Source organism: Ochotona curzoniae, unplaced genomic scaffold, assembly GCF_017591425.1.
Source record: "Ochotona curzoniae isolate NIBS_2020 unplaced genomic scaffold, NIBS_Ocur_1.0 scaffold_4701, whole genome shotgun sequence".
In the NCBI taxonomy this organism is placed as follows: domain Eukaryota; kingdom Metazoa; phylum Chordata; class Mammalia; order Lagomorpha; family Ochotonidae; genus Ochotona; species Ochotona curzoniae.
Genome location: NW_024467122.1, coordinates 78,580,990 through 78,601,439, shown reverse-complemented (window position 1 = coordinate 78,601,439; position 20,450 = coordinate 78,580,990).

Sequence of the window (20,450 nt, the reverse complement as noted above, 5' to 3'; positions counted from 1 at the left end):
AAGATCTGGTGTGTCTGTGTTTTGTGTGTGTGTGTGTGTGTGTTTCTCTGCCTTTCCAATAAATCTTCAAAGAATAGAAGCACATGGTTGCTGCCTCACTTGACCCCCAGAGAGTGACTCTTCTTTCTGGGGTACTACTCTCCATGACCACAGAGGTCATTTCTCCAGGATGGGCAGTGGGGTCCAATGCTTAAGTGAATCTGGTTCCAGGCTTTCCTGCTTATGAGTCTCAGCTAGCTCACCTGACTTGCCTGTGCCTCAATTTCTCCATCTGTAAAATGGGCAGTGTTGGCTCCCCCATTTCAAAGATGGTGTTCAAGACTGGATAAGAGCACATCCTGAACTCCTGTGAAGTCACTGAGACACTGGCGCCTGAGGAATGCGGGTTCTCAAAGTCCACTTCCAGGCTGCATCAGCCAGCATGTCAGCCTGTGCTTGCAGCATACAGCACAGTGGGCACCAGGAGTAATGGCAGGATGCAGGGGTGAAGGGAAGGAGTTGGACTGAACTGCAGGGGGCCAGGCTCGGAGAGTGGGAGCACCTGGAAGGCCAGGCGGATCTCAGGGTGTGAAACGTCAAGGAGACACAGAAAGGAGAGCTGACAGGTGCATCATCAGCACAGTGGAAAGAATTCACAAGGCTGGGGATGGAGGAAGAGATGGGGATCAGACCTCATGATTTCTCCAAGATAATGCAGCATGCTCTGCTGCTCCCCGGCTGCCTTGAGAGGCCGACAAGCCACCACTGCGGCTCTGCACAGCATGCACAGGAGATTGGGCTACAGAGTTCCCCATGGGTGAGGCAGGTCACCCCGCACAGTGTCACTGGGCTTGGGGAGGGAGATCTTCACATACCACCAGCCCAGAGGGAGAAGGGCCAGGCTCTTGCTGGAGAGAGTCCCAGGCTGAACCTGGAGCTCTCGGAGTAGAATTTCAGTCCCTTGCCAACCTTCCTTGACCATGCTTGCTGCCACACGACCACGGACCACGGGTGGGGAAACTCCACCGCAGGTTGCTGAGCTCCTCAGGAAATCTTTAGAAAACTGGGACAGCGTCTTATCTGACTATAGTCACCTCCAGATAAGCTCATGATTGACTGCTGAGAATGAACTTTCAAAGCCCTTTGGGTCTTTTTTTTTTTTTTTAAAGAAAAGATTTATTTATTTTTATTGGAAAAACAGATGTGCTTTACAGAGAGAAGGAAAGACTGAGAGAGAAAGATCTTCCATCTGCTGGTTCACATTCCCAAATGGTCAAATGGCTGGAGCTGAGCCAAATCTGAAGCCAGGAGCCAAGAGCTTCTTGCAGGTCTCCCACGTAGGTGCAGGGTCCCAAGGCTTTGGACTGTCCTCTGCTGTTTTCCCAGGTCAATGATTGGCCATTTCTGCAGCCTCCAAAACCTTGACACTGTGTGTGAAACCCAGCCTGAAGGAGAACAGGCAGCAGGAGGAGTCTCTTGTTCCAGTCTAGGACGAATCTCAGGGTCTATTCAGCAGGTGCACACGCCCGTGTGCGCACACAGAGGAGCATGGCAGTACAGAATCCTACCATCAAGGCACAGACAAGCCAGGAGACCTGGAATCTCAGGGAGGATGCTAAGAAATCAGGCGCCGTGTGGCTGGGAAGTGTGGTGGGGTGGGCGAAGGCTGAGCTTTCCCCTGCAAGCCCTTTTGGATTTTAAATCTTGTAAGTATTTCAGTGATTAAAAATAAATGAAATTCCCTCCAAAATGAAATTCAAATTCAAAATATGTTGGCTGAAACATGCATAAAATATTAAGCTGAATTTTCTTTTAAAAAGGCAAAAACATGCTGAGTTTATTTGAAATATCTAGGCTAGGCAAATCTCTAGTGACAGAATGCAGATTCACGCTGGCTGAAAGCCAGAGGGAGTGGGCCTGGGGTGTGGCTACAGTGAAGGGTTTGAGGTTCCTTTGGGGGTGATAATAATACCCTGGGGCTAAACCTGGTGCTAACTGCCTAACAATTGGAAATGTACTAAATGTCACCAAATTGTACACTTTATAATGGGCTACCCGTGATGCCGGCATCCCATATGGGTGCTGGTTCAAGTCCCAGCTGTTCCATTTCTAATCCAGCTCCCTGCTCACATGCCTGGGAAAAAAAGCAGAAGACAGCACAAGTGTTTGGGTCTGTGGCACCCCATGTGGGAGACCTAGAGGAAGCTCTTGGCTACTGCCTTTGGCCTGACCAGCCCCTGGCATTATGGCCATTTGGGGAACAAAGCAGCAGATGGAAGATCTCTTTGTCTAAACAAACAGGGACCAGAACATTATGTCAACTGGCTGATCCTCCACCCCAAGCATAGACATCCCATATGTCCCAGCTGCTCCACTGCTGGCTCAGCTCCTTGCTTGGGACCTGGGAAAGCAGTGGAGAATGGCCCAAAACCTTGGGACCCTGCACACACATGGGAGACCCGAAGAAGCTTTTGGCTCCTGGCTGTGGATTGGGTCAGCTCTGGCCATTGCAGCCTTTGGGGAGTGAACCAGCAAGTGGAAGATTGTTCTCTCTGTTTCTCCTTTCTCTCTGTAAATCTGCCTTTCCAATGAAAATGAATATATATATTCAAATATATATGCCTTTTAAAATGAGTAAAATGGTGTATTTTATGCTATGTAAACTTTACTAGAATTGCAATCTATTTGAATGAGTGAATTTTATGAACACAAGGCAAAGTATACTGACAAACATACGTGGAATCACTCTGCTGTGTGGAGTTCTTAGGTGAAAAATTCCAAAAACACGTGCATGTAGAACAGGATCAAGAACCAGTGCTCGCCCAGCCGCAGCTTCGACCCCCGGTGGCTCCCGGCCAATCCAGCCATTTCTTCCCTGAGTCTCTTCTCTTCTGCGTGTACTGCTGAGTGTTCCTAAGCGCCGTGTAGATGCTGCAGCATGCGCCTCTAAAAGCACAGGACTCTTTCCCTGAAGTTTCTGATGATGCATCAACATAGCCGCAAAATTAAGTTACCTCTTAATATCATCAAAGAACTCTGTGGAAATTTCCCAGATGAGTCCACAAACATCCTTATGTGAGTTGACTTCTGTTTGTGGCAGAGTTTTGTTTTGCTTTGCTTTTAATAGATTTATTTGAAAGACAGCCTTATACAGAGAGAGAGAGAGAGAGAGAGAGAGAGAGAGAGAGAGAGAGAGAGGAGAGAAGAGAGAGAATCTTCCATTTACTAGCCAGGACTGGGCCAGGCCAAAACGAGGGGCCTGGAACTCCATACAGATCTCCTGTGTGGGTGGCAGGGGTCCAGGCTCCCTGGGGGCATCCCCTGCTGCTCTCTCGAGGGCATTAAGTAGGAGCTGGATCAAAAGTGGACTCAAATTGACTCACATGGGATGCTGCCACAGGGCCAGTCCTAGGTTTGTTTGTTTCTTTCTTTCTTTCTTTCTTGAAGATTTACTTATTTATTTGAAAGAACAACAGCTAAGGAGAGACAGCGAGATCATCTAGTTGCTGGCTTATTTCACAAACATGTGCAGCAAGCAGGGTCTGTCAGGCTAAAGCCAGGAGCCCAGAACTCCATCCTGGTTTCTCATATGGGTGGCGGGGACTCAAGTACTTGAAGCCATAACCAACTACGACCTCCCAGGGAGCTGCGTGAGAAGCAGAGTAGCTGGGACTTGAAGATTCAGATCTGGGAATGCAGGCATCCCATATGGGGGCTTAACGTGCTGTGCCATAATACCTGCCCCTGCTTTGCCGTGGTCTGAAATAGACCCCAATGAGGGCCTGGTGCAGTCGCCTAGCGGCTAATGTCCTCGCCTTGCATATGCCAGTATCCCATATGAGCGGCAGTTCGTGTCCCGGATGCTCCACTTCCCATCCAGCTCGCTGCTTTTGGCCTGGGAAAGTAGTAGAGGATGACATAAAGCCTTGGGACCCTGCACCCACATGGGAGACCTGGAAGAAGGTCCTGGCTGCCAGCTTCAGACTGGACCAACTCTAGACAATGTGACTATTAGGGAATTGAACCATTGGATAGAAGATCTCTGTCTTTCCCCCTCACCTCCTGCCTTTGTAACTCAGGCTTTCAAGTAAAAGAAAAAACATTTTTGGGCCCAGTGCAATAGCCTAGTGGCTAAATCCTCATCTTGCATGCACCAGGATCCCATATGGGCACCGGTTTGTGTCCTGACTGCTCCACTTCCCATCCAGCTCCCTGCTTGTGGCCTGGAAAAGTAGTGGAGGAAGGCCCAAAGCCTTGGGACCCTGCACCCACGTGGGAGACCCGGAAGAAGTGCCTGACTCCTGGCTTAGGATCAGCTCAGCTCAGGCCATTGCTGCTAGTTGGGGAGTAAATCAACAGACAGAAGATCTTCCTCTCTGTTTCTCCTTCTCTCTGCAAATCTGCCTTTCCAATAAAAATAAATCTAAAAAAGAAAGAAAGAAAGAAAGAAAGAAAGATAGGTAAAGAAAAGGAAATAAAAGTAAAGGAGGGCCCGGCGCGGTGACCTAGCAGCTAATATCCTCGCCTTGAACATGCCGTGATCCCATATGGGTGCCGGTTCTAATCCCAGATGCTCTGCTTCCCATCCAGCTCCCTGCTTGTGGCCTGGGAAAGCAGTGGAGGACAGCCCAAAGCTTTGGGACCCTGCACCCACGTGGGAGACCTGGAAGAGCTCTGGGCTCCTGGCCTTGGATCGGTGCAGTTCCAGCCGTTGCAGTCACTTGAGGAGTGAATCATCGGATGGAAGATCTTCCTCTCTGTCTCTCCTTCCATATATATCTGACTTTGCAATAAAAATAAATAAATCTTTTTTTAAAAAAAAGGAAAGGAAAGGAAAGAAAGAAAAGAAAAAGAAAGGAAAGGAAAGGAAAGAAAAAGCCAATCCTATGGTCCTTTGCCCAGGCAACTTGGATTCTCAGTTCCTGGGAATGGTGTTGTGGTGCAGGGGGTTAGGGGGCTGCTTGCCATGCTGGCCTCCCATCCTGGAGTGTTGGTTTGAGTCCTGGCTGTTCCACTTCTGAGCAGCTCCTTGCTGATGCCCCTGGGAAAGCTACCAGCAGAGACTCCGCCCATGTGGGAGATCTGGAAGGAGTTCTATAGGCTCCTGGATGCCGTGGCTGTCTGCGGAGTCAATCAGCAGATGGAAGACCTCTCTCTGAGCTCCAAATTAAAAATAAGTAAATATTTAAAAAAAAAAAAAAACTCAGCTATTTTCCTAGCCAAGCCAAGAAGAGGGAGGAAGAGAGCCCTCACATGGGGGAGTCTGAGGAATCTCGGGGAGACTATGGAGGCAGCCATACCCTCCACTGACTATGGATCATGTTGCTGGCTTTCTCTCTCTTGTTTCCTGATTATAAGATCCTCACTGTGGGGCAATCAAGAATGTGCTGAGAGCAGGAAAATAAAAAAAAAAAAGATCTCAAGTTGTTTATGTTTTCAACAATGTGCTGTAGTGATAGATTGCAACTTATCACATTACTTCCCCATTGACGCCTGCCTTTTGAGGGCCACTGACGGCGCTACAACAGCTGTTTGTTTCAAGGAGACAAAGGTACACTATGTGCCTTGATGAGGCGGAGCTGAGGAGTCAGGGCCCACCAGCAGTATCTGAGAATTATGAAACTGAAAGCGTGGTTGCGAATGAGCTGAGGAAAGACACAAGACTAGAAGGAGAGCAGCTAACGGCTTCGGGGATGCCGACAGTTCCCGGAGAGTCAAAACAAAAAGGAAAACCTGCAAATTAAACAGAGGCGCAGTCACAGTGCCTGCTAGACACGCCAATCAACACTTCTCAAACCGAACAGACAACAGCAGCAGGATGGAAGGGGACCTGGGATGCCTGATGGGATGGAGAGGGGGCCTCCGAGCTTGTAGGGGCTGACGCCATGATGTAGCAAGCTAAGCTGCTACCTGTGATGCTGGTATCCCAGAGGGGCACCAGTTCAAGTCCCAGCTGCTCCACTTCTGATCCAGCTCCCTGTTAATGTGCCTGGGAAAGCAGCAGAAAATGGCCCAAGTGCTTGAGTCCGTGGCAACCCACATAGGAGACCTGGACGAATCTCCTGGCTTCGGTTGTGGCCATCCGAGGAGTGAACAGACAGACAGAAGATCTCTCCCTCTCTGTTAACTCTTGACTTTTGAAATAAACAAAACCATGGGACTGTGTACAGTCACAATAGGATGAGCACTAGCGTGAGAAGAGGTCAAAGGCAGCCTTTGAGAGTTCTGAACAAGGCCTCCTCAACCTTCACCCAGACAGACCTCTCCCTGCCTTGGGCAGGGAGGACAGAGCCGTGGGCCGACTTGGGTCTGTACACCCTAGCACACAGCCCCAGGTAAGGGGAGGCCTGTGTTGTAAAGCCCGGGAGGAAGTGTCCCCTTAGCACCAGGGCTCTGACAGTGGACAGCACACTTCCTAGCCAAGCCACACAATTCTCCCTGACATTGAACCTGAGACCGTGCTGCGCATGAGGCTATATCCGACTCTACCGACTCGTGCTTTGTTTACTCTCCATTGCTCTCCTGGAAGTTGAGTAAATGGCAGAGATGCTACACTTCCTGCTAGGGACTCTGTCCAGGCAGGGCTGTGCCGGTGGGGTGTGTGCTGTGACGCTCTGCAGCACTGCAGACAGACTGGGCTGTGGAAGAAAAAGAGGACTCACAGCGGGCCAGCACAGTGGTGTAGCAGTCTAATCTTCCATCTGTGGCAGCAGATCCTATATGAGTATAGGTTCAAGTCCCAGCTGCTCTGTTTCTGGTCCAGTTCCCTGCTAATGGCCTGTGAAAGGAATGGAGAATGACCCAAGTCCTTGGATCATTGCACCCATATGGGAGACCTAGAGGAAGCTTCTGGCTCCAGGCTTTGGACACGCCCAACACTGACCCTTGGGGTCATCTGGGGAGTGAGCAAGCATATAGAGGATCTGTCTGTCTATCTCTCTTTCTCTCTGTGCAACTGCCTTTTCAATAAAAATAAAATAAATCCTAAAAAGAGAATGAGAGAATATATTCACAGCCTGAAGTAGAGCCAGACCTTACTAATAAGTGCTCTGATGGGGTGAGAGGCGGTGGTTTCCTGTGCAATAAAGTCAGCTGTGGAATTAAAAAGAAGGGGGGCAGGGGGGAAGAAGTAAAGCAATGAGTCTGTAGCTCTCCCGCCCGTGGGAGCTGGCATTGGCCATGGAGGCCCAGTCCAGCCTTGGATTCAGTTCACATTGCGGCAGCCATGCCTCCAGCTCCTGCTGGACCAGCACGGCCTGAGCCACACACGTTTTGCTCCTGGCAAAACACAACTCTGCTTGGCAGATGCGTGGCAGGCACCAACTGTGGGCCAGAGCTGATGCTGGGAAACCGAGATGGAAGCTGTGGTCCATGATTTCTTGGACAGAAAGGAAGGGGCACCCCAGGTCCCTGATGGGAAGAAAATATCCATGCAGGGGCTGGTGTGGCTCACTGAAATCAGTAAACTGGCATCTGGTTGAGCCCTGCCCAAGCTCAGACTGCATCAGCCAGTTTTTACTAGGGAGCCACTCCAGTTGTCTGGGCCTTGGCTGCCAAGGCCTGGGTCCCAGCTCGCAGCCCAGGGGATGAAAATCTTAGAAGCGATGCCAGGTAGAGAAAGTGTGTGTTCTTACTGCTGTCCCCACCCGCCCATGGCTCAGGGGCAAGGCTCTTGTTTCTGGCCCAAGTGACACCTGTCCCTTTTTTTCTCTCTCTCAGGAAGTCTGAACCAGGCATGGAGGTGGGGAAAGAGAGAGAGAAAGAGAGAGAAAGAGAGAGAGAGAAGAGCAATGGACAGAAGTCGGTGGGGAGGCAGAGGCAGAGTCACTAAGGCCGCCTTTTTTATTTTTGCTTGGACACCATTTCCAGATGATGGTGTTTTTTGTGGCCCTGGAGGGCCCGGGGGCTGCTTGCCAGCACGCTCTGACTTTCCCTTCAGCTACAGCTATTTGTCCTATGCAGGATTTTATAGACAGACCCAGATGGATTTTGGAGGATTCCTGGAAGCTTGAAGCAAGGGCTTTTCCTATGAATCTCTGACTTGGCTAAAATCAGTCTGATCCTGGCACGGGGCCTGGAAGGCTCCTCTGGGCTGTAAGGAAGGGGAGACCGGGTTCCGGCTGTGATTAACACTCGGCATGTCACCTTTCCGAGGGGCTGCGGCAGGAGGCAGGCTGCTCAGCCAAGGGCCAGGCCTCTGCACACTCAAATGCTCCTGAGCTCCCACCCCTATGCTCTCTAGGCCAGGAGCTTCTCATCTGTGCCTCGTGGCCACCTTGCTCTGGAGTTTCACCCAAGTGCTTCAGGCACCTCTGAGGGTATTTCAAAAGACTCATTGGGGAAAAAAAATGGAGTTCAAAGATGAATTTATTTCTAAGCAAAACATTTTGAAATCCACACGTAGCATTTTCCTAACATGTGTTTCCACTTAGTTCTGGGAGATCTCTCCTGGGCACAGGTTTTCAAATTTTTACACCAAAGTAAAATGATCTTTTCTTTAAGATTTATTCCCCAGTTGTGGGCAATTGCTAGGCTGCCTTGCACCTAGGCAAGTGTTACTGCTGGGAGAAGAGAAACTAATGGCAGGCATTCTGGACACAGTTAATCCCAACTTTGTGTTAACTATATCAATATGCCAGCATAGTTGTTAATTCTTTTTTTAAGATAAGTGGGGTAGGTGGGGAACTCCATGCTGGGACACATCACCCCAGCCCTCAGGTAGGGAGCCACACATTGCTCAGGGAAGGCCATCTGGGGAGGTGTTGGAGTGGGAGCATCTGAGGGCATGTTTGACAGGGGAGGAATGAGTTCTGGAGTCTGCCATGGACTGCGTCACTGTACTTGCAGATAGGTGAGGGAGCTGAGATGGAGTGGTTTGGGGAGAGGGGAAACCAGAGCGCATGTCTGAATCAGGGCAAGGCACGTGCCCACATGGGAGACCTCGGCTGGGCTAAATAGCTTGCTGCTTGCTGGCACTTGCAAAACTGGGGCTGGGGTTGTACTAGGCCATAGTGTCCGCTCATGAGTGTTGGAGAAAGGGATGGGCCAAGTCAGGCTTGGCGGCAGTACACACAAGAATGCAAGAGAATCAGACCTGGGGACAGATTCTATAGGGGAATTGTGGACTTACTTCTGTGTGACTGCAGCATCCAACAGTTTATGCAGAGAGCTGGGGGTGGTGATAAGCTGAGTCAGGCTGGACCATGGAACTCACCACTGGAACAGTCCAGGCTGGCTCAAGAACCCACCTGACACAAGGGCTGGGAGAAGGACAGGTGGGACCAGGCTGCAGCACCCCCATGCAAGGGTCAACACTGAGAACAGACCACGCCAGGAAGGGCCTTTGCCCCCACTGGAAAGCATGAGATCAGGGACGAGGGACAGGCCTGGTAGGGGAACTCTCCTACTAGAACACAGCTTCCACTAGGGAAACACGGCTCAGGGCAGGTTAGGCCAGGCAAGGCTGTAGCATTCACTCATCAGTGTTGATGTGGGCTGGGTCTGGGGACAGGCTGGGTTGGGCTAGGCCAGACAACCCGCTGGCATGCAGGAGAGCCAGGACAGGGTATGTACCACACTTGGCTGGTCTACTGCAACATCCTCCATTAATGAAACCAATTCCTCAGAACTATCAAAACTATGCAAGTAACACCCTCAGAACATGCTTTCCCACATCGGGATCTCTAAGTCATCATCAAATGACTGTCTCCCATGCCTCAGTGCTGATGTAGTTTGACAGTAAGGAATGGCCCCCTTTCCATTCTTGCCTGAGGACACAGGAGAGGGAAAAAAAAAACCTGAAAGATATATCCCATCTGCCTTCCTCCAGACCTGAGCCTCTACGTAGTGTCAGGTTGTTGCTGGGCACCTAGCAGTGAGCCCAGAGCTTTGAATGTGGCAGGTGTGTCTCTCCCACATGCTGGCACATCGCCACAGAGCACAAACAAGGGCAACAGGAAATATGCCCTATCTCCTTGTCTCATTTTTATCCCTCTGTTGGCTTTCCTTCTGCTCTGGTAGTGGTGGAGTGGGGGTAAGGGAGGACCAAAGCTACCGTGAGCTGATTTCAGGTCGTCATATCCATCCTGGCTTGAGCAGAGTCTGATTTGAAGGCAAATGGGCTCCCTGCACCCCAACAGTGTGGTCCTGACCAGCCTGTGCTCTGGCTCCCCTGCCATTCAGGACCTTGGCTCAGATGAACTGCTGTTTAGCAGTCGGCAACCCAGAGAAGCACAGCCTGTGCAGGAGAGCCCAGGTCAAGTCCAATGTCTCCTGCTTGCTGTGTGACCTTGAGCAACTCTACCTAGCCTAACTAAGCCTGGCTTGTAAGGGAGGGATACTATCTTAGCAGGTGGGTGGTTGTGAGGGTGGAATGAGACAAAGTATGCAGTAAAGGCTCAGTATACGGCAGGAGTGGGACCTGTGGTGTTTGTGGCACGGCCTCTGCCTGCAGCTCAGCTTTGGCATCCATATCAGCACCAGTTCGAGATCTCATCCACCTCCCTGCTAATGTGCCAAAAGACGGTCTAAGTGCTTGGGCCCCTGTATCACCTAATTTTTTTTCTATTTATTTAATTTGATAGGCAGAATGACAAAGAGGGAGATACCAAAGTAAAACAAAGAGAAAAATCTCCCATTTGCTGGTTCACTCCCCAGATGCGCTCAACAGTCCAGGCTAGCTCAGGCAGGACCTAGGAACTTCAGCTGGGTCTCCCACATGGTGTATCGCCTTCTGCTGCTCTTCCAGGTGCATGAGTAGGAACCTGGATCCCCAGACTCAAATTGGAGCTCTGATGCCAGATATCAGTGTCACAAGCAGCAGCTTGACCTGCTGCACAACAATGCTGGCCTTAAAAAAAATGTGTTTTTTTTTAAGATTTATTTATTTTTATATGAAAGCAAGATAAGATTTATGGAAAGAAAAAGAGACAGGAAGATCTTCCACTTGCTGCTTCACTGTCTAAATGGCTGCCATGGCTGGAGCTGAGCTGATCCAGGAAGCAGGTGTTTCTTCAGGGTTTCCCATGCAGGTACAGGGTCCCAAAGCTTTGGGCCATCCTCTACCTCTTTCCCAGGCCACAAGCCAGCTGGATGGGAAGTGGAACAACTGGGACATGAACCAGTGCCCATATGGGATCCCAGTGCTTGCAAGGTGAGGAGTTAGCCATTGAGCCATTGTGTTGGGACTTAGGTTTTTCAACTGGTTCATCTCACTTTGTTCTGTTTTTCTTACCTGCAGTCACTAGCTACTATCTGTGTCCCTGCATTCGGTTAGTGTATACTATTTTATTCACCATGCAGGTCACACCGAAAGTGTCTATGTCGAAGCTTTTCAGTTGGAGCTGAAGATCTGTGTTGTGTATTCTTTGAATTATTCCCATTCCGGCTTAAATCAAACCCAGAAGTGCAACAGCAATGCAAAAAAAAAAAAAAAAATCTCCAGATCATAAATCTGGGACCAGCATGATGGCTGGTTTGGCTAATCTTCTGCCTAAAAGTGTTGGGATCCCATATGGGTGCAGGTTCACGTCCTACTACTCCACTTCCCATCCAGCTCCCCTTTTACGGTCTAGGAAAGCAGCAGAGGACTAATCAAGATCTTGGGACCCTGCACCCATGTAGGAGTCCCTGAAGAAGCTCCTAGCTCCTGGATCCTGGCTTTAGATCAGCTCAGTTCTGGCTGGTGTGGCCAATTAGAGAGTGAATCAGTAGATGGAATACCTTTCTCTCTGTCTCTCCTCTCGGTAAATCTGCCTTTCCAATAAGAATCTTTTTTTAAAAAAATGATCATAAAATTTGAAGAAGTTTTAGCCTAAGCTTCTGAAAAGAAGCATGCAAAATCGAAGCCCTACCTCTGTGTTTAGTTTGCAGAAATGAGAACATTCAAGTGCAGTGCTCAAGGAGGTATATCACCGTTGCCGTGGAGAAAGGATGTGTTTGTGGCCCACTGCTGGCATGGGAGAGACTGAGCCTCAGGTAGGCTGCTGGCCCCTTCCAAGGCACATGTGTTAGCAGAGGGAACACCAGGAGCCCAGTGTTGGGGTGTGCGCCAAGGGGTGCCTGGGACTCCTTGAAGACAAGGTTTGCGCCTATTCCCAGCCCTTTGTAGGATTCACCCTCCCTCTGACTCACTCTCTTCACTGTTTTTCTCTGTATTTGCCAACTGTTGAGATGGGTGTGTCAGCTGTTCTGGCCATCTGCTCAGCGAAAACTTCGGGATTATGCCATGTTGTTCAGAACCGCCCATCAGGCAATGAGTTAGAGCGGTCCTGCAAGGCAGTAAGCGCAAGGCTGTCATCTGTATGTTCATTGACGTGTCTTCCCCACCTCCTGTGTGTCAGCCTCAAGTGAAGGTGCTGGAGAGGCCAGGGTGTCCATCACACACCGTCCTCAGATTCCTGGTGCCTACGTTCCCCCAGGGGAAGAGAACATTAAAACAGAAAGATCCAGCCACATCATGCAGGTGCCCAGGAGGGGAGATGAGGGAGAGGAAAGGAGTGGGACAAGAAACACAGAATGTGGTCCGGCATGGTAGCCTAACAGCTAAAGTCCTCACCTTGCATGTGCCAGAATCCCATATGGTTCTAATCGCAGCAGCCCCGCTTCCCATCTAGCTCCCTGTTTGTGGCCTGGGATGACCTCCCTGTTTGTGGAGGATGGCTCAAGGCCTTGGGACCCTGAACCCACGTGGGAGACCCAGAAGAAACTCCTGGCTCCTGGCTTAGGATTGGCTCAGCTCCAGCCATTGTGGCTACTTGGGGAGTGAATCAGCAGATGGAAGATCTTCCTCTGTCTTTCCTCCTCTGTATATCTGACTCTCCAATAAAAATAAACAAATCTTAAAACACACACACACACACAGAATGCTCACTCCCTCTAGAAAACCTAAAACTAGAGGGAACAGGTAGGTGTTTAGCCTAATGGTTAAGACACCCACATCCTACATTGGAGTAGCAGAACTCTGAAGTTCAGCCTCCTGCCTGAATTTCCACCCTGGGAGCAAGGGTGATGGTTCAAGTGATCGGGCTCCTGCTAGGCCTGCAGGAGATCTTGATCGAGTTTCTGACTCGTGGGGCCTCAGCACCAGCACAGACCCAACTGTCACAGGCATCTTGGGACTGAACCAGCAGATGGGAGGTTTCTCTGTGTCTCTTTGCTTCTCAGATAAGTCAACAAAAATTTACAACAAATTAGGGAGGAAAGTAGGTGCTAGTTTAGTAAGCAATAATGGAGGAGGCGGGCATTGTGGTTCAGGAGATCAAAATGTTGCTTGAAAAAAAGTCTGTATCCTATAGCAGAATGTCTGGTGTCAAGCCCTGCCTCTGCTGTTCAGATCCAGCTCCCTGCCAATGGGAGGCAGCAGCAGGTGTCTCATGACGTAATAGGCTAAGGTAGGCCAGAATGGGATGGCCAGGGCAGACCACAGGGACATCAGGTGTGCAGCACTACAGGAAGTGGAGGGTCACTTAGCTTATGCAGGCGTAATCGCCAAGACCCAACAGAGGAGACCCAACTACATCTTATGGGGGGGCTCATTCCGGGCTGAGGAACTTGAGATGTATTCTGGAAGCAGTGGCTGGAGTAAGATGTAATCAGTTTGCTGTTTTAGAAAGAACTTGTTCTGAGTTGGCTGGCAGATACACAAAAAGCAACCTTCTGATTACTGAGTGTGTTAGTGCAACCCCCGCCTGTGTGTTCCTAACGATGAAGCAGCAATACTAGGTAGATGGGGAAGGGTCTGGAGGGGATGCGAGGGTGGATGCAGGGACCTGTGAGAGGCATCCTGTCTGTGTGAGGAGTGATGAGGGCCGGAACTCAGAGTGTGACACCAGCAAGAGCAGTGTTCCCCTCACCCTCCAGAGGAGAGTGTCAGGAGCTCAAGTACACAGAGCTTGTCTTTGGTGAGAGTGGAGGCGGGGATTCCAGAATGACAGAGGGCCAGGCCCTAGAAACAGAAGCAGATAAGCAGGAGAAAGAAGCATGAACCAACATTTTGACACACTGCAGGTGCCCTGTTGGACACCCAGACCATATCTTCTGGCAAGCCAGGGCACTTGTGTATTTACAGCTCAGGCACGATGGCTGACTGGAGCTGTCCACGCTGGAGTCATCAGCTGGTGGCCTGTGTGGGCTGGGGAGTCTTGACAGGGCTGTAGGCACGCAAGCCTGTAGGGATCATATCACTCATTCTAGCTAGTTCTGAGGAATCACGAAAGGCCCAGCCAGCAGCCTGCTTTTGACATGCCCTTCCAGAGTCACATAGGCCTCTATCTGGCTTACCTCCTCATAGACAAGTAGCAGGTACCCACCCCTGCACAGGGTTCTCCCACCAGCCAGCCCCAGGCTGTTGTCCCCTCCCATGGAAACCACTGACATGGATCCCAGCCTCATGCTCTCACCTTGTTTGGTATGCCATCCGTCCCACCGGCCCGGTGTCTTCCCAGGGTAGCCCTACAAGGCATGCTGCTGCATGCCCTCTCCCAAGGCCCTGTGACAATAATCTGCCCCGTGTTGCTGACCCTCTTGTGAGCCACACCTGACTGATCCTCACCTAAAAGAGGAGAGATCACAACAAACAAAAAACACAGTGGCTTGGCTGGGCAGATAATAGCGGGCAACTTAGTGACCAAGTGAGAAGAGAGATGATGGGAGAAAAAAAGTGACAGAGGTATTAAACGCTGCCCACATACAGTATGAACTACAGATTTGATGGAGTCTTGAATATTAGGTGTAGGTCAGCTTTACCCTGGTAAACCTAGCTAGAGAGGTTTCAGAGGGGGTGCTTGGGGACAGAACCCGCGCCGAGCAGGAGAGGAAGGGGAGGATGAGCCACAAGTGTGGTGTCCTCTGTGTGAGAGACTCCCCCGTGAGGGAGAGGAGATTGGAGACAGTCAGGGGAGGCCAGGGTATCGGCTTTGTTTTTGCTACTGAAGAAACTTGAGCCAGAGTGGTGCAGGAGCAGCCAGCAAAGAGGGGTGTGTGTGTGTGTGTGTGTGTGTGTGTGTGTGTGTGTGTGTGGTAGGGGTGTTGGGGAGAGAGCTGAAGAGAGAAAGAGCAGGAAGACAGCAACCCACAGAAGAGCAAAGGCACCAGGAGCAGCAAGACAGAAGGTGAAAAATGGCAGGAAGAAGCCAAAGTTGCAAGTGTGGGATCGGGAGGGAAGTAACACAGAAGCCTCCATTTCATCAGCAAAGGAAGAAAAATAAGGGATGGTGGTGGAGGGTGGCGTTTACTTGCCCAAAAACCCAGAGGAAGTGGATCCAATTTTGAGACTCCTTTTTGGATGCTATTGCTGTTTCTATAGCATGCTCTCCATGTTGAGGGCTCTTTCGTGTCCCAAGCAGCTGTGTTGGGGGAGCCAATACTGTGGAGTGATAGGTGAAGCCTCTGCTTAATCCCATACGGGTGCTAGTTCTAAACTTGGCTGTTCCACTTCCCTTCCAGCTTCCTGTCTACGGCCTGGGAAAGCAGTAGAAGATGGCCCAAGATCTTGGGATCCTGTATCCACACAGGAGACCAGGAAGAAGCTCCTGGTTGCTGGCTTAGAACCAGCTCAGCTCTGGCCATTGTAGCCATTTGGGAAGCTAAGCTGCAGATAGAAAATCTTGTTCTGTCTCTCCTTTCTGTAAATCTGCCTTTCAAAGAAAAGCATTACAAAAGGGGGGAGGTGGGCTTTTTGTGCTCCTTTTGCAAAGACCACCAGGCAAGAATATCTTCATGTAGGTCACCAAAGACAACATGTTCACCAAGACCCTTGGAAGGGGATCCAGAAGGCTTGCTGTGGGCAGACAGCAGAGGTCCCCCTCCTTGGCATGGTCCTGACCTACTCATGCCACTTTTTTTCTTTTCAAGTTATAGAGCAAGAGGGAGAGACAGAGATCTTCAATCTGCTGGTTCAATCCCCAAATGATCACAATAGAGCTGGCCCAGACTGAAGCCAGGAACTGGGAACTTCTTCTGGGTCTTTCATATAGGTGCAGTGGCACAAGAACTTGGACCATCTTCCACTGCTTTCCCAGGCCATTAGCAGGCAGCTAGCTCCAAACTGGAGCAGCTGGGACTCAGATTGGTGACCATATGGGATGCTGGCACTGCAAAAGAAGGCTCAGCCTGCTGTGCCCCATTATCAACCCCACTTATGCCACTATTGAGGACTTTAAAAATGCTCTTAACACTCAAAGGATGATTATCGCTTCCCTTGTATCAGATACATATTAAAATATATATTTTAATATATTTATGTTATTTTTATTTGAAAGGCAGAGTTACACAGAGAGGAGAGAGAGAGCTCTTCCATTCACTGGGTCACTCCTGAAGTGGCCACAATGGCCAGAGGTGAGCCCATTCGAAGCCAGGCACTTCCTCTGTGTCTCCCACGTAGATATGGGGGTCCAAGGAACCGCTACCACACCCATAGCAGCCAGGTGAAGTTCTGGATGCCTGGCTTCCGTCTGACTTAGTCCCAGCTATTGTAGATATTTGGGGGAAATAAGCCAGCAAAGGGGAGATCTTTTGTATGTCTGCCTTTGAAAACAAAATGAAAATACATTTTAAATATTCAGGGTTTTTTTTTTTAACAGTGCTGGGAGAAAAGTGTTTAAGAGGCTTTCTGCGATGCAAATGACGTGCTGACATTCTGGATGATGCTCTCCGAACAGGACGTCCTGTCTGTGGCCCTGATGAAGGGCCCCTCCCAGCACTCACACCTGCTCACATTCTAGGCTGTTTGTTTACCAGAAGAATGTAAGGTTCACAAAGGCAGGACTTTACTCCTTGCTCACATCTGTTTCCGGGGCCTGGAACAGTGCTTGACATATCATGAGTACTCACCAATGTGTGTTCAAAGAAGAACGCTTAATTAAGGGTTCATAGTTCCAGCTTTGCCCACTGGTCATCTGCATGATCTTGGAGAAGACATTCCATTTCCAGGAACAGCATTTGGAGAAAAAAAAAAATGTTCAGCCCAAGTGCAATGGCTCAATTGGCTAAATAATCTTGCAAGTGCTAGCATCTCATTTGAATACCAGTTTGTGTCCCGCCTGCTCCACTTCCCATCCAGTTCCTTGCTTGTGGCCTGGGAAAGAACTGGAGGGAAGCCCAAAGCCTTGGGACCCAGCATCGACAAGGGAGACTCAGAAGAAGCTCCTGACTCCTGGTTTCTGATTGGTTTAGCTCCAGCCGTTGTGGCCACTTAGGGAATGGACCAGTGGATGGAAGATCTTCCTCTCTGTCTTTCCTTCTTTCTGCGGATCTGCCTTTCCAATAAAAATAAGTAAATCTTTAAAAAAAAAAAGTTCAACCAGATGATCCATCTCAATGCTTCAGTATTGTGATGTTTATGTATATAATGGATGTATACAGTAATGTGTAATAAATCAGAGTTACTAGAAAACTGTCATGTTTCCTGGCTGCCCGCAATCTTCTGATTACTGAGTGTGTGAATGTGTGTGTGTGTGTGTGTGCAGAGCACTCACTGCCTCACTGGTCCTGTCTCTCTAAGGAGGAAACCAGAGCTCACTCACCAGCCAGGGATTAGCCTCGGTTTCTGCCTAAGAGATGCACCTAGGGGGTTAGAGGTGAACTGTGTAAGGCCGCATGCATTTAATTCCTTACACAGATGCTGTAGGCACACAGTTCCCGCCTTCAGCCCCTCCCCAACCTACACCCTGTAATGGGGGGCTCTCCTGGTATCATCCCCAGGTGTGATTTTGTCTCCATGGCCTGTAAATCTCAAAGTTTCATTTTGGTTCCGCATGTGGGAGGCAGGGCCCAAGCACTTGAATCGTCCTTTGCTGCTTCTCCGGGTGCATTAACAGGAAGCTGAGAGTGGAGCAGCTGGGTCTCCAATTGGCATTGCAACCCAGGCAGCATCCTAATGCACTATACCACAATGATGAGTCTTTTAACTTTTTTCTCTTTTAGAGCTACAAAACAAATTATTTTCATTTCTAATGTTGCTAGAAGATGAAACACTGAGGTGATTTTTAAAATCCGAAGTGTAGGGAGATAATAAGAAACAGTAAAAATCAAGCGTGAAAATGCAGTCTTTCTTGTATCTATCAACAGACCTAGGCAAATTACAACCCAGCACAGTATAATAAGTGATGCTCTAACAGTGAACTTTGGCTGTCAAACAGAGATCAAATTATGGCCTCCAGGCTCAGTATGGTTTTTCCCCCAGAAATACTATATTTAAATTCCTTTCCATCAAAGAATGATTCCAATGAGAAAGTTTTGATCTGCAAAGTCTGCCAGTAATTTAGAAAATTGCTTTTCATGAAACAGACTTCCTAAGGTCAGAAAACGAGATGGAATAATTGGTATCAATATGAGAAAACTCTACGGGGCCTGGCAGCGTGGCCTAGTGGCTAAAGTCCTCACCTTGAACACGCTGGGATCCCATATGGGCACCAGTTCTAATCCCGGCAGCTCCACTTCCCATCCAGCTCCCTGCTTTGGACTGGGAAAGCAGTCGAGGACAGCCCAAAACCTTGGGGACTCTGCACCTGTGTGGAAGACCTGGAAGAAGTTCCTGGCTCCTGGCTTGGGATCGGCATAGCACCAGCCATTGCGCTCACTTGGAGAGTGAATCATCAGACAGAGGATATTTCTCTGTCTCTCCTCTTCTCTGTATATCTGACTTTCCAATAAAAATAAAAATACATCTTTAAAAAAAGAAGAAGAAGAAAAGAAAACGCTATGGATCACATTGAAAATTTTGAAAACTGGCTAGAATACTTAGAGTCCCACTGAGATTGCCCGAGGTGGCTGGGAGCTCCCGAGGGCCCCACATGGATCTCAAGGAAAGCGGTGCATTTGTTTCTAGGTTAAGTCCTTATCGCTCACATCATTCCGACGCCATAGGGTCCCAAGGAAACAAGCAAGCTTCCCTACAACACTCCCTCTCTTTTCTGAACACCCTCCCTGACTCGCCGCACCGGGTGGGGAAACATTCTCCTTGATTTTTTTTCTACAGTGACATTGCTCCTCTCCAAGTTTTGCATTTCCGATCTTTGCTTCCTAAATATGGAGCCTTCCTGAAGCGTAGGCCGAGGCCCTCGGCTCTTCTCTATAAATACTCTCCTTTGGAAAGATCGTACACACAGACAAAGCTGTTGTCTCCTCAGGCATGACTCACACATTCACATATTTAAGTGTAGATTTCCCCCCCGGAGCTTTGGTCTTGCATTTTTCACAATCCCATGCAAAGATCTCTTGGACATCACACATTCGCTACCATCTCAAATTTTACAAATTCCCCTGGAGCTCTGAGGTCACTCCTGCCTTCAATCCAACCGATGTTTATAACTTTTGATGATGATCTCTTTTCAATCTCAAGTTCCCAGCCTCAAAGGTTTGAAATATTTCCTTATTCCTAGCATCTTTTTCTTCCATCAACCACTTAGTTCCTAAGAGTAGTGCTACTTTGTAGTCCTTCTAGCTCTCATGTTTATTTATTTTTTAAAGATTTAATTATTTTATTTGCAAAGTCAGATCTACAGAGAAGAGGAGAGACAGAGAGGAAGATCTTCTGTCTGATGATTCACTCCCCAGGTGACCACAATGGCTGGTGCTGCATCAATCCGAAGCCAGGAGCCCAGATCCTCTTCTGGGTCTCTCATGCAGGTGCAGGGTCCCAAGGCTTTGGGCCGTCCTTGATTGCTTTCCCAGGCCACAAGCAGGGAGCTGGATGGGAAGTGGGGCCACCAGGATTAGAACTGGCGCCCATATGGAATCCCAGTGCTTTCAATGTGAGGACTTTAGCTGCTAGGCGAACGCTCTGGGCCCATCTCTCACATTTATTAACCAACACAAAAATTGTCTTATCCATTGCCCTGTATACTTTCCTGCTGGGTGAATTTTTCTAAAAGCGTGGCTTGGAGCATTTGTATTTCTGCCCTTCATTTCGCAAATATTTACTGAGAATTTATATGTAAAGCACACATATTACATATTGTAAAATGCGGAAGTTAACTTGATGGAGTTTATATAACCTGGCAGATGTGTAGGCAAGCTCAAAATAACTGAATCCATTTAGTGCAGAAAGTATGGTCAGCATGCTATAGAAGGACAAATTATTTCTCTAGAGAGATGTTGCTTCATAAAGCTTTGAAGAATCCATTGATTTCCTACATCTGGGGTTGCCTGTAGTGTGGTACCCTGGCTGAAACTGCCTGCTGCAATGCATCCCATTCCAGACCACTGGTTCAGACCCCCCCAGCTGCTCTGCTTCCCACCCAGCTCCCTGCTAGTGCGCCCGGGAGAGCAGCAGGTGACCACCCAAGTGCTTGGGTCCTTGCACCACGTGGGAACCATGTGGGAGAGTAAACCAGCAGATGATAGAAAATCTCTCCCTCTCCTTTCTGCAGCTCTGCCTTGCATATGAAAGAGCTCCTTTTTTTAAAAAAAAATTTTTTTTTAAAAGATTTATTTACTTGGAAGGCAGAGTTACCGAGGTCAATCTTTAAAAG